This window comes from Herpailurus yagouaroundi, unplaced genomic scaffold (genome assembly GCF_014898765.1).
Source record: "Herpailurus yagouaroundi ecotype Mexico unplaced genomic scaffold, PumYag 77, whole genome shotgun sequence".
Lineage (NCBI taxonomy): Eukaryota > Metazoa > Chordata > Mammalia > Carnivora > Felidae > Herpailurus > Herpailurus yagouaroundi.
In genome coordinates this window covers 4,870,416-4,884,801 of record NW_024412388.1, presented here as the reverse complement: position 1 = coordinate 4,884,801, position 14,386 = coordinate 4,870,416, and the positions used below count along the sequence as shown (strand labels likewise).

Below are 14,386 nucleotides of genomic sequence, written 5' to 3'. Positions count from 1 at the left end.
AGAGGTGAGGAAACTGAGTTCAGGGTACCTCACGGGAGACTTGAAGTGACCTGACTGTTGCTACGGTTCACACTTATTTTTTCACAGACTCTTTTTTTTAACTTATTTTTGAGAAAGAGAGAGAGAGAGAGAGAGAGAAAGCGTGAGTGCATGAGTGCGGGAGAAGGGCAGAGGGAGAGAGAACCCCAAGCAGGTGCCACGCTCAATGTGAAGCCTGATGTGGGGCTCAAAACCACAAACCATGAGATCATGACCTGAGCCAAAATCAAGAGTTGGACACTCAACCAACTGAGCCACTCAGGTGCCCCCAGTTCACATTTTTATCACTATACTATGCTACTTCTCGGTTCATCTGTCCTCCCAAAGCTTTCTATTAAATATGTATGCCAGGATCTAGTGCCCAGAGCAGACACCCAGAGACAGGTTGTAGATAGTCAGCCTCAGGATCAGCTTGTCCCCACTCCTGACCCAGGCCGATGAGGCAAAAGGGCAAACAAGCTATCAACTCAAGTAGCTGGAACAGGGGCACCTGGGTGGCTTAGTCAGGTAACCGTCCAACTCTTGGTTTCAGCTCAGGCCATGATCCCATGGTTTGTGGGTTTGAGCCCCACATCAGGCTAACTGCTGCCAGCACAGAGCCTGCTTCAGATTCTCTGTCTGTCTGTCTCTCTCTCTCTCTCTCTGCTTCTCCCCTGCTTGCTCTCTCCCTCTCCCCCCCCCCCCTTTCTCACATAAATAAAGAACATTAAAAAAAAAAGTAGCTGGAACAGGCACCCACAGTGGTTGGACTCCAAGGGCACTTGGGCTCCCACATGTGCACCCTGACCCGAGGCCCAAGGACACCTCTACATGACCATGCAGGCTCTCCGAGGCACTCTAGAGCAAGCACTGCATCTCCTGAAGCCACCTTGGCTCATCCAGAGCATGAAAGCACCAGTCCCTCCAAAGAGGCCCCTCACATAGACTCCAAGCAAGGGGCAGGAGTTAGCAGCACCCCCCTGGGGTTTTGCAGCTCCCAAGGTCCTCTAGGTGACCCCAGGGGCATTCTTCTGTTACCACAGAACTCCAAATGCCCCTGGGTTTGGGTTTTTCTTCCCTTTGGTTCTGCCCCCACACCTGTCCCCTGCTGTGGCAGACAACGCCCGTGCCAGGCACATCTCACTCCAACCGACAGACTCTTAACTGCGGAGAACAAGCTGATGGTTCCCAGAGGAGAAGGCGGCAGGGGGGATGGGTCAAAGAGGGGATGGGGGTTCAGGAGGGCACTTGTGATGAGCACCAGGTGATGTACGGAAGCACTGAATCACTACATTGTACACCCGAAACTAATACAGTAAAACCTTGGTTTGCAAGCATAATTCATTCCAGAAACATGCTTGTAATCCAAAGCATTTGTTTATCAACGCGAATTTCAAGAACCACTGGTTCAGTTGTGATCATGTGGCATTCAGCTTCACGTATGACTTGTATTGCAAGACATCACTCGTTTATCAAGTTAAAATTTATGAGAAATGTTGGCTCATCTCGCCGAACACTTGCAGAACAAGTTACTCGCGATCCAAGGTTTTACTGTATAACACCACATGTTAACTATACTAGGCTTAAGATGAAATTTTTAAAAAAGAGAATCCTTGGGGCGCCTGGGTGGCGCAGTCGGTTAAGCGTCCGACTTCAGCCAGGTCACGATCTCGCGGTCCGTGAGTTCAAGCCCCGAGTCAGGCTCTGGGCTGGTGGCTCAGAGCCTGGAGCCTGCTTCCGATTCTGTGTCTCCCTCTCTCTCTGCCCCTCCCCCGTTCATGCTCTGTCTCTCTCTGTCTTAGAAATAAATAAACGTTGAAAAAAAAATTAAAAAAAAAAAAAAAAGAGAATCCTTGCTGCAATAATGTCATCTAATAAAATGCAGCAGGGGTGGCTGACATTATAAAAGGATTCCATAATCTTCCATAATCCCCACCCTACCCCTGTGTCCAGAGAGGGGGAATCTGAAGTCGGAACAGACAAAGGAGGGTGTGCACACCTAAGGTCTGGTGGCAGGAGCTATGGCCCCAGGAGGGAGCGTCGAGGTCCCCTCAGGCCAAGAGCAGCTCCTCAGGGAGTGGCCGTCTGGGTCCATCCCAGGGTTTGCCCATAGATCATTAATCCCACAAGGAAGGGAGCAGAGAAACTAATACCAAAGTGTTGGAGAAGGACTGACAAGACCAATAAAAAGCAAAGTAATATATTTAGGAATCATAGTGTTTGTCGGTGAGAAAAAGCTTTGCCTGACGCCCAGCTTTCTGAAACCACGACGGCATTTAAGTACAGCTTGCCAGTCCAGAGCATGCAAATGGGGGACCCCGTTTGCTCCCGTCAGCTGGCTACCCTGGCTACAATGGCTTCCAGCTGCACTGGAGGACCCTAGTCGGTTTGCAAACAGGGTTTGCACTAAGGCGGCATCCCATCGACCGTGGCGTGACTCAGAGCCTGACTCAGGACACGGGTGGCTGTGTGACACATCACAGCGGCTTCCAGCTTTGGGCTCAGCAGAGAGTTGCTTCTGCAAAGGAAACCTCACCAGACAGAAGAGGGGCTCTCTGAGTGACACTGAGGCAGGTACAGGGTCACCCCTCCACCCCTCCCTTGCCCGGAGCGACACCAGAAGCGCTTGGGTCCTGCCATGGAGCCCACTGAAATCCATGGATTTAGCAGCAAGGATACGTCTGGGCAAAGCCCCGTTTTTCCACGTAGCAGCGTGAGCTTGAGAAACGCATTCTACCTTGGCAGGCCTCGGTGTTTCCATATTTAAGATAGTCATATCCCTGACACAGTGCCTCCAAATATACATCCATCGACAAGCATTTATTAAGTACCCACTACGTGATGGGCTCCCAAAATACTAAGTTGAATACAACTCAGACAAGTAAATGTCACCACATGCAGGACGAGATGCCCGTAGGAACCCAGAACGACAGGGCACCAAGGGGCAGCAGGGGCCAGTGAAGGGAGATCTAGGACAGCGGAGGAGGGCTCTGCAGTGTGCACGTGCACGTGCATGCACGCACGCATGCACACACACACACACACACACACACGCACACACCAGACCTGGATCCTAGCCCTGTGACTTCAGCCTCCACCTGGACCAGACAGCAGTGCCTCCCCCCAGGTCTGTGCTGAGGACAAAGGGAAACTGAGCCTGGGAGCGGGTGCCCCCAGGGCAGGGTCCTCCAGCCTGGCAGCCGGGCTCTGCTGCAGCCTCGTGGGCCTGAGAGAAGAGCAGGCAACCCCCCAGGGTACCCCATTCACTCTGCCTTCTAAAGGAAAGCACATTTTGGAAAGGCTGGGATTCCGCATTTTAATTCTGATTACGGCTTAATACGACACATAGACCATTTGGCGTGGTGCCTTTCTGCTGAATGTATGAACATTTTAATGGAATTGGATTATCACGCACATGTGTGGCCAACTGTTCAAACAAGACGCTCTCTCTGGCTTTCTTGGAGAGCCAAGCAGCGGGGGGAGAACAGAAAACAGAGGACTGGTGATTCCGGTACAGGACATTTATGCCCCGAGAAAAACACTGCCATTGTTTTCCTGACATGCAGCTAATGTCCCCATCACACATTCTGTGGCACTAAAACCACTCCCAGCATCACAGCCAGATGTCAACGACCCTATTGTTGGTCTTCCCAGGGTGTCCACAGGGATAACAGGGAACACCTGGACCCATGACAGGTGCCAACATGTAGGCATGTGCTTCGTCACCCAGGCCAGAGTGTGGGTCTCTTTCCCGGTCTCTCCTGCCTCCCCGTGACACACACACGCACGCACACACGCACGCCAGGAAGCGCCAGCATCATTAATGGAGTTTTTCCAAATTACTGTACAGTTACAATGTGTGAAATTCTTTCTGATTTTCTGGAGAGAGCCAGAGAGCCACAGACGCGAGGCTGTTCGCATGTCCCCCGTGGCTCCCTCCGTGCGCCGATCCCCCCGGGGGCCAGAGGAAAGCATCCCCAGCACCACATTGGTCCCTCCCGGGCTCCGCACTCCCAGCCACTCGTGCCCTCCCACAGCTCCCCACACACAGGGAGACGCTCCGCTGAAAAAGCCACAGAGAACCAGCCTCCTTCCGCTTGGCCCCCGCAGGAGCAGCCAGAATCATCCGACCCGGGGTCCCGGGTCTGCTCCCCATTTCCCCAGTTCTCTTGGTGTCCTCTCAGGAGTGGTGGCCCGAGCGTCAGGCCAGGTGCCCCTCACGCTCCCGGTCTGGGAGGTGGCAGTGTGCCGTCAGCACCGGCTCGTGGCTTTCCCTCTGGAAACTTCCAGTCACATGCAGGGCTCTCCAGGTTACCTCCTCCCTCACCCAGGGCACTTGTAAACGGGGACTTTTTGAAAAAGGGTCTTGTGTGTTTTTATATACCCAGGATTTATGGAGATAATTAAGAAATTTGATTATAAATCCACTGTAGCTGTTTTCTTGAAGAACAAACCCTTCTTGTGAACATTTCCCCACACTGACTAATGCACTTGAGTTGTGTTTTTTTTTTTTTTTTTTTTTTTAAGGCATAAATTTTCCTTGTTGATAGTGACTTTGTACAGCGGTTGCAGCTGGGGCTGTTTCTACTGAGTTTCTAATCCAAGAAGTTCTGCAGAAGAAGAATAATAGTACTACCATTTTCACTACTCGGTACACAACAGCTCCTTCAGGGGACAGAGGGCCTGGACAGACTCCTTCCCATGAATCCTCAGTAGCAGGAGATGGGCAGCCAGGAAAAAAAGCAGAGTGGCTCTCCTGTCAACTGACTAGAGGGTCTGACGGTCACAATCACAAGGAAAGGGACCCAGGGACAAACAGAGCGCCCAGATGCACCCTGGAGGGTGGGAATGAGGAAACTTCAGTGATCAAGGTGACTCACAGTAAGGCTGGGTCCCTCTGGGTCCTGCTGGGTTCTGCCGGGCCCTCCTGGGTTTTGCAGGAAGGAAAGTCTACTCTTACCTTCCTCCCTACCAAAGGAAGGATCACATAAAGAAGTCCAGAGACTAATACATTTAAAAATTTATTCTCTGCTGTCTTGCATGGGCATGAAGATGAAAGGGGCCTGACATTAATGGAGAACCTATTGCCAGGCACTTTTTATCTTATTTAATCTGTACAACTCCACGATGTAGGGATTTCAATTCTTCAGTTTTGGCGAATGCGCCTAGGGTCACAGGTCTGGGAAGGGGAGTAACTGGGATTCAGACGCAGACCCTCAGGAGGACACCGGGCAGGAAAGTATTGTTTCTGCCACCTGTAAGGACAGCAGAAGCTGAAGGGAATGAAGGGGCAGCGTCCTGAAGCTGGTGATTCTGAGTCTCGCCCCTGAGTCCTCTCCCGCACAGGCTGTCACCAGCCGCACTTTGGCACAGGATGGATGGACAGAGCTGGCCCATCCTCCCCCAGGCACTGGGGAAGGAATCTAATTTTAGCTCACAGAGCCTGAAATTGCTAGTGCAGAAGAAGATCATTAAACACTTGGCTGTTCCCAACCTAGGGGATCACAGCCGGAGAGTCTGCAAAGACCCATGATGTAAGGGGTCGGCGTGATTGCACCACCGTCCCTCACACCTCACTGCCCAGGGCCCCAGGGATGTCAGCCACGCATGGGTGCTGTCCCAGGGAACAAATGTCCTTCCTGCTGCTGAGTACAAGTGTCCGGCCACCGCCCAGGGAAGGCCTGGAGAGAATGAAGCCACGGGCTGACAAAGGCGTGGCCGCCTGGTGAGACAGTTGTTTAGAGACCAAGGAGAAATCCCAAAGCTGGTTCCACCTCACCTGAAGCACACACACAGAAATCCAGGCTCTGGTGTGCCGATTAACTCCCCCAGTACTCTGGCCTCCCATGCTGAGCTCTGGGATAATTCAGAGTTCAGTGGCTTCCTCCTTCTACAGACCCGTCATGCTGCCTGCTGACATGCCCCATACCCTTGTCCCACCAAAAGCTCGTCTGGATTAAGATGCAACAGAGAAAGCCACCTCCGTTGGCTTCAACCTGAACCTCTCCCATGACAGTGAAAAACAAAATGTTGCGTGAGCAGGCAGAGTGAGAGAAAAGGAAAAAATACCAATCCAAATACCCATCAACGGGATGGACAGGTAAATAAAAGGTAGCACATCCATACAATGGAATATTAGTCAGCAGAATGACATTCTGCCACATGGTACAACCTGGATGATTTGAAACATTACGCCAAGTAGAAGAAGCCAGACCTAAAGTCACACATTCTGTGATTCCATGTCCACGAAATGTCCAAAGTAGGCAAATCCATGGAGACAGAAATCAGATGAGGGTCTCCAGGGCCTGGGGAGACAGGGAATGGGAAGTGACTGGTTCATGGGCCTGAGGTTTTTACTTTGGAGTGATGAACATGGTTAGAACTAGACAGACATGGTTGTACAACATTGTGAATGTGATCAGTTATACTTAATTGTATTTAAAATGGTTAATTTTATGTTATGTGAATTTCACCCCAATTAAAAATTTTAAGGGATGCATTTGGACTGGAGGAGGAGGGAATCATTCAGAGGAAAGAGATCCTAAGGGTGGAAATTATTTCAGTACAATCAATACCTGTTGCCCACTTATTCACTGTCAGCCCTGTGTCTAACATAGGTGACCGTGGAGGACATGGGAGTGGAAGTGAGCCTAACAGACCATAGCTTGGGAGACACAAAGTTTGCCCTGGATCAAAGGGTGGAGAAAAGGGATGGTGACAGGCATTCTGGGCAGAGGGAACAGCACAAGTGAAGGCACAGAGTCATGAATGCATGTGGCCATGTTTCTAAATTAGCACAATTGAACGTATTTGTAACAGCTCACTGCTGCTGAAAACGATAGATGTGCTTCCAACCTTCCTCAAACTGGTCACTGGACAAATGGAATGAGGAACAAGCTGTATTTTCCTCTGGTTCCAGAAGAACGAGTTGAAAACAAATTTATCGAGAAGTGAGGTAGTCAATAAAAGAAGGCTTTGACAGAAAGACAAGGAGAAACTGACAAATCCACCATTATAAACATAAGTTTTTAAGCACAGTTTTCTTAGTTATTTGTAGATCAAATAAAAACAAAAATCATAAGGAGAGAGAAAATTTGAAGGACACAATTAACAAGCTTGACCCAAAGACATATTTGGAACACTGCACCCATTGAAGAGAAAATACATATTGCATGTTCCACATTCACTGGAACCAACACTGGGTCTCAAAAAGTTTCAAAAGGACTAGCATCATATAGATCATGTTCTCCAAATAACAATTAATTTTAGTAGACACTGAAAATTCAATTAGAAATCAGTAACAAAAAGATGCTAGAAATATCCCTATAAGTTTGGAAATTAGTAAACCAGCTCTAAACAACTCAAAAAGTTAAGACATAATAAAAGTTATAAAATATTTACAACTGAATGATAAATAAAATACTACATATTAAGACGTACAGGGCATGGCTAAAACATAGTTAGAGGGGAATCTATGCATTCAAATGCTCATATAGAAGAGACGGAAGGCTCAAAGTTAATGAGCCAACCTAACACTGGAAATAGAATACATTCAAAGAATGTAGAAAGGAGGAAATAAATATAAAAGAAAAATTAATAAGGTAGGAAACATATATGAAAAAGATATGAACAGCAAAGTGAAAAGTTGGTTCTTTGAAAAGAACAACTCCATTAACAAAATCCTGATGGATAAGGACCCTGGTATCAGGAGAAAAGAACAGAACCAGGAAGTTTCAAAGATCAAAACATTATTGAGAGGCTCTATGGTGCTCTCCTGATGATAAAATTGGAAACTTACATGAAATGGACAAACTACAAGACCAAAAAAAAGTATCAAAACGGCCTCAAGAAGATATAAATGTGAGTATTCTTGTAAACACAGGAAAACTTCAAGCAGTAGAGGAAAACACCAGGCCCCAATGGCTGTAGCATTTAACCCATTCCATTAAATATTCAGGTAACAAATAATTTCAATCTTACACATCCAACTTTGGCTTGTGAGTTTGAGCCCCGCATTGGGCTCTGTGCTACCAGCGTGGAGCCTGCTTGGAATTCTCTCTCTCCTCTCTCTCTCTACCCTCCCCTACTCACACTCATGTCTCTCTCTCTCTCAAAAATAAATAAAACATTAAAAAAAATTAAGAAATGTAGAGGCCGATATCACCATGGCATAAATGCAAAACTTCTAAATGAAATCTTAAAAAGCCAAATCCAGCAATGTATAAAAATGATAATACGTCATGAACACGTTGGATTTATTCTAGGATTACAGAATTCGCTTACATTATAAGATAAATAAATACAGCTCATCATATTAACAGATTATAGGAAAGAATTATATAATTGTTCTTAATAGCTGCATTAAAAGCAGCCAATAATATTTAACATCTACCTGTGATCAAAACTCTTTGTACACTAGGATTAGAAGAAAACTTACTTGACCTAATAGTTTTGCAGTATTATTTACAACAGCCAAACTATGGAAGCAGCCCAAGTGTCCACTGATAGATGAATGGACATAGAAGATGTGGTGTGTATACACAATGGGCATTTGCAACAACATGGATGGATCTGGAGGGTATTATGCTAAGTGAAATAGGTGTGTCAGAGAAAGACAAATACCATATGATTTCACTCATATGTGGAACTTAAGAAACAAAACAAATGAACAAAGGAAAAGAGAGAGAGAGAGACAAAAAATAGACTTTTAAATACCGAGAACCAACTGATGGTAACCAGAGGAGTGGAGGTGGGGGGGTGGGAATGAGTGAAATAGGTGATGAGAGTTATTTAAATACTGATGAGCACTGAGTGAGTAATGTATAGAAACTGTTGAATATTGTACACCTGAAACTAATATAACACTGTATTTGAATTATACTGGAATTGGAAAAAAAATAAATAAAAATAAATAATAAATAATAAATAAAATATATATATAAATATATATATTATATGTTATATAATATATAATATAATAATTATATATAATTATATATTTATAAAATATATTTTTATATTATATTATTTTATTATATTTTTATTTATAATTTTTATTATTTATAATTTATAATATTTTTATTATATTATATTATATATATAATTATATATAATATAATAATATAAATATATATTATAAACAAAACATAAATAAATAAATAATAAAAAAATAAATAAAATAAAAGGTAAATTACAGCAAACATCACTATTAACCATGAAACAGTAGCAGAATTTCCTTTCGTGTCAGACAGGAAGCAGGAGTGTTCCTACCATTACCATTTCCACTCAACACTGTTCTAGAAGTCCTCATCCGCACAGTGATGCAAGAACAAGAAATAGAAGCTGTAAGGTTTGGAAAGTAAAAAAGAACGCTCAACATTCAAATGATGTTACATAGAATCCAAAAGAATGTTACAGACAAGGTATTAAGTTAATAAAAGATTTTACCAGAGTGGCTGGATATTAGGTCAACATACCAAAAAAATCACTTTTCTATACAACAACAACAAACAGAAAATATAATTTAAAAGATTCCATTTATAATTGCAATTTAAAAATATATAAAGTTCTTAAGAATAAACTGATGCATAAAACGTAAAACGTTATAGAAATATATTAAAGAAGGTCTACTGCATATGTGGAGAGAGGTACACCACGTCCAAAGATAAAAGCCTCAATGAAAAGGTCAATTCTTACCAAACTGATAATAAGTAAGATTCACTGTGATTCTAATCCAAATCTCCACAGGAATTTGATGATCTAGAGAAGACTGTCTTCCATAATGCTCATGGATAGCAAAGGCTAAGAATAGGCAAGACACATCCGAGGGACCCACAGAACATGGGGTTGGGGGGTGGGGAGAACCTCCACTTACCAAGACTCACTGTGAAGTTATAGTGAACTTCCACAATTAAGACAGTGAGGGGGCACCTGGGTGGCTCAGTCGGTTGAGCGTCCGACTTCGGCTCAGGTCATGATCTCACCGTTTGTGAGTTCGAGTCCCATGTTGGGCTCTGTGCTGACAGCTTGGAGCCTGGAGCCTGCTTCAGATTCTGTGTCTCCCTCTCTCTCTCTGCCCCTCCCCTGCTCATGCTCTGTCTCTCTGTCTCTCAATAATAAATAAACATTAAAAAAAAAAAAAAAGACAGTGAGTACTGGGACAGGAATAACTGGCCACCACAGTGGAACTCAGAGCCTAGAAACACAACCACCCACATAAGGACTACTTGGTGTAAGAAAGAAGTCATATGCAGGACCTCAGTATGGGCAGATCCTGGCATAGGGTGAACTGCTTAGTAAACGGTATGGGAACAACTGATTTCCAACACAGAAAAAAATAAGAACTTTCCTATGCAAAGTGAATTCCAGATGGATTAAAACTGAAACATGAAAGCCAAAAACATAAAACTTTTAGAAGATAATACTTATGATTTGGGATGGGGAAAGATTTATTAAACAAGAATAAAAAGGCATGAACCATAAAAAATAAGATCGATAGGGGCACCTGAGTGGCTCAGTCAGTTAAGCATCATACTCTTGATTTCAGCTCAGGCCATGATCTCACAGTTCGTGAGCTTGAGCCCCACGTCAGGCACCGTGCTGTCAGCACAGAACCTACTTGGGATCCTCTCTCTTTCCCTCTCTCTGCCAAACATCAGATAACACAAATGAAGCTTAGCCTCACTGTTAGCAAGTACATAATGGGATACTTCATGGTCTTCAAGGTGGTAAAACTGTTAAAGTCTGGACTGGGAGTGTGGAGAAATGGGAACTTTCACATACTGGTCACTGGGAGCCTAAGTCAGTGCAGTCAGTTTGGAGAGAAATATGACAGTATCTGGTGAGGCTGGGGATATATATACTCCACCAGCAAGCCGTCCCACTTTTAGGAATATGAGAATATTTAAATAACCACACACACACACATGCACACACACACACACACACACACACACGTGCGCGCATGCACCTTAGAGAAACACAAGCACATACATGCCAACGCAATGAAACTCTATACAGCAGCTAAAATAAGTGAACTAGAATCCTATATGTATATGTGTGACATAAATATATATATATATATATAAATATATACATAAATATATGATATAATGATAGATATGTATATCAGTACAGATAAAACTGAAGACAATGTTTGTAAGAGGATATCAGATGGTCTCATTTATATAAAGTTTTAAAATCTACAAAACAACGCTATGTATTATTAATGAGGATGTAAATATGTGATAAAAGTATAAAAGAAATGTGCATGAGAATAAAACACACCATGCCTGAGGCAGGAGGGAGGGAAGTAGGCTCAGGATGTGGATGTTATGCTTTATGTCTTCTCAAAAATAGCAGACGAACGGGGGCAAAGGTCAAGATTTGCTAAAGCTGAGTGGTACATACACAGGTGTAATTGCATTATTTCTCTCTATTTGCCCGTAGGTATCACATTACGAAGCAGCTGATAGTCCGTTTTGAACAGAGATCTCCAACCACTGGTTTACGTACTGGCAACTTTTGTCCATTCTCGGGTGATTTTGTCATCTTAACCAATTTTAACTGATCTGACAGAATTTCATTTCATTTTCTCTTCTAAAAATAGATTTTCCTTTCAGTCAGTGCTGTGTACGTGATTACATCATACTTTCAGTGGTTTCAACTGTCTCATATTTAAGCAGCTCTTCCAACACTTTTTCAAAAAGTGACAGTTCCAAAAGGGATGGAGGGACAACCACTGTCTCCCGAAAAGGACAGCATCGCTATTGATGTTTCTGCCACTGGATTGTCCAAGAGGGCGCAAATACTTGTCTGTCTCATCTCCCCTGGCATTGCGGTAATCGCAGGCGTTGCCGGGCCCTTCGCCCTAAGTATGCTCACACCCAATCAGAGGAAAGCTCTTCTCTTAGCTCAATTAATTATCCTTTATAAAGGGGGAATAAACCTCACTGGCTGAAATGCTGGAAAGACAAGCAAGGAGTCATTTTAATTTTCAAGCAATCTGTCCATTTCCATTTCTCGCTGGCTTCCCAAGGTGCAAATGGGATGAGTTCAGCACTTCCTGTGGGGTCTGACCTCAAGCCCATCTCAGCACATGGCAGTGCGGAGCCAGTCCTGGGCACGGGAGCCGGGACTCCGGCTGCTACCTGGTGCAGCCTCCATAGCTTCGGAATTAATAAAGCGCCAGGCAGAGTGAGGGATGCCAGCTCAAACGCGGGCCACGCTGGCAGCCAGCCGCCTGCCCATCAAACCCCTAGCACTTCTCTAGAATCCTCAGATTAAACAAATATTTGGCAAAGCACCGCTGGCAAAAATGATAATAAATCCAACTCGATTCCCACCACAAACTGGCAAACTCCTTCAACAACCCAATCCAATCTGTCTGCCTCAACTTCCAAATAGCTAGTAATGGGGCCAGCTAGGGCCTGTGGGATCCTTGTAGCTCTAAGTCAGTATCTTATGCCTTGTTATTTGCCAAAAAAAATCCGCGACGGGATGTAGGGCAGACTTGACTTCAACACAAGGGGCAGAATGTGGACGAACCCCAGGGACGGGGACAGGGAAGCCTCCAATGTCCCAGGCCCGCCTCCGGGGCCCTCAGCCGGCCGCTGTGCCCGCACTATAGCCACACAATAGGAAGAGTCTCCACCAGTCTCTCAGCCCGTCAAGAAATATTCCTGCACACCTACTAGGTGCTAAGCCCTGTGCCAGAAACCGGAGAAACAGCAGGGAAAGGTGAAGACTGTAAAACAGAGCGCACAGTCCAAAGGGGGCACAGTTACGCCAAAGGCACTGATCTGTTTTCAGGTCTGGCCCCAGATGAAACTGTGGGTGCTCCCCGAGGGTGTTCCCTTAGGCCTCCCCAGATGCCACTCTTTCACACTCCAAGTACCACAGAGCCTAATGGGGAAGCTGCCCATTAGGGAATGAGAGTGCCCTTCCCATTCCCTATTGCCAGCCCCCGAACATTTTTCCTGCCTCCTCCTTCAAACCACAGTTCCTTTAAAGCTGATGCCACGACCTTCTGCCACCTGGCCTTTCCTTCTCGTCTCTGCCATCACAGACCTCCTGGTCGTCCCTCGTGTTGCTCTGTGACACCCGATCGTTCTCTTCCTCTCCCATCTGGCCTCTGCCATCATTCCGGGTGACCTCAACCTCTACGTGGCGACCCACCCCTCCCCCTGGCCCCTCAGCTCCTCAACATCCTCCCCTCACCCCCAGTTCTGGCCACCTGCTCCTCCACTCTGAAATTGCCATTGCACACTTCCCTTCTCTGACCAGGAGCACCTCCTAACCCTCCAGTCCTGCTGGCCAAGGGCTGACACCCAATCGTTCTCAGGTTAAAGATGACTTCCAGTCACCCTGCTTTGTCGTTCTCCATTGCTCCCTCCCAGCCTCACCGTTGTCCTCACCTGGGTTGTGGGGCCTGCGGTCACATCCCCTCCTAGACACCCTGATCATCTGGCCCCTTTCCCTGCACTGGACTGGAAAAAGAAGCAGAGGAGGAAGAAGGACAAGAGGAAGAAGAAGAAAGTGAGGAGGAGAGGAAGGAAGGAAGGAAGGAAGGAAGGAAGGAAGGAAGGAAGGAAGGAAGGAAGGAGGGAGGAGGGAGAGAGGGGAGGAAGGACAGAAGGAAGGAAAGAAGGAAGGAGGGAGGGGGGAGAGAGGGAAGGAAGGAGGGAAAGAGGGAGGAGAGGAGGGAGGGGAGGAAGAAGAGAAGGAGGAAGGAGGGAGGGAGGGGAGGAAACAACTATCGAACTCCATTCTGGGAATGGCCCAGCCAACTGAGCTGACAAGTCTCAGGTGAAATTCATGAACACACACCATCCTTCCCTTCCCTGAAAGCCCACTGAGCCACACTCGGAGGGCTGTCACCCGTCCCCACCCCTCAAACAGCCAGCGTCTCTCCTGTCCCCCACTGCCCAGATGATGACTTTCTTTATACTCCTCTGAGAAAACAGGAATGCTCGGTCATGAACTAACCCCACTCTCCCTCCACAAGCCACTGTCCTGCCTAAGAACCACCTGTCCTCCCTCCCTTCCTTCCTGTCCAGCACTCCCACCAGGGGCCACTTTCCTCCTGGGCTTGGTCTAGCCCCTCTTGCCCACAAGGACTTTTCTCCTCTGATAATCTCTCCTCCAAATTGTCAGAGTCTAGTCAAAACTGACCGGAGAGGTTTCATAGTCGCAACTCACCGCCCCCCTTTCTCTCCTTCATGCCCTCAGGCCACCTCAACAGACCCTCCACACCACCCAAGTTACATGGACCACACACAATGGTCACTTCTCAGCCTTCAAACAACCGTGACTTCCAAGACCATGCGATACCCCCCTTCTGCTTCATGAAAACTTCCATGGCCTCCTG

The 14,386-nt window shown here is 46.2% G+C and overlaps 1 protein-coding gene across 6 annotated transcripts in view; it reads right to left on the bottom strand.

The window, feature by feature from the left end:
• Window positions 1–14,386, bottom strand: part of CAMTA1 (calmodulin binding transcription activator 1) — an 828,802-nt gene that overhangs the window by 494,311 nt on the left and 320,105 nt on the right. The gene's annotated exons all lie outside the window — the stretch shown is intronic.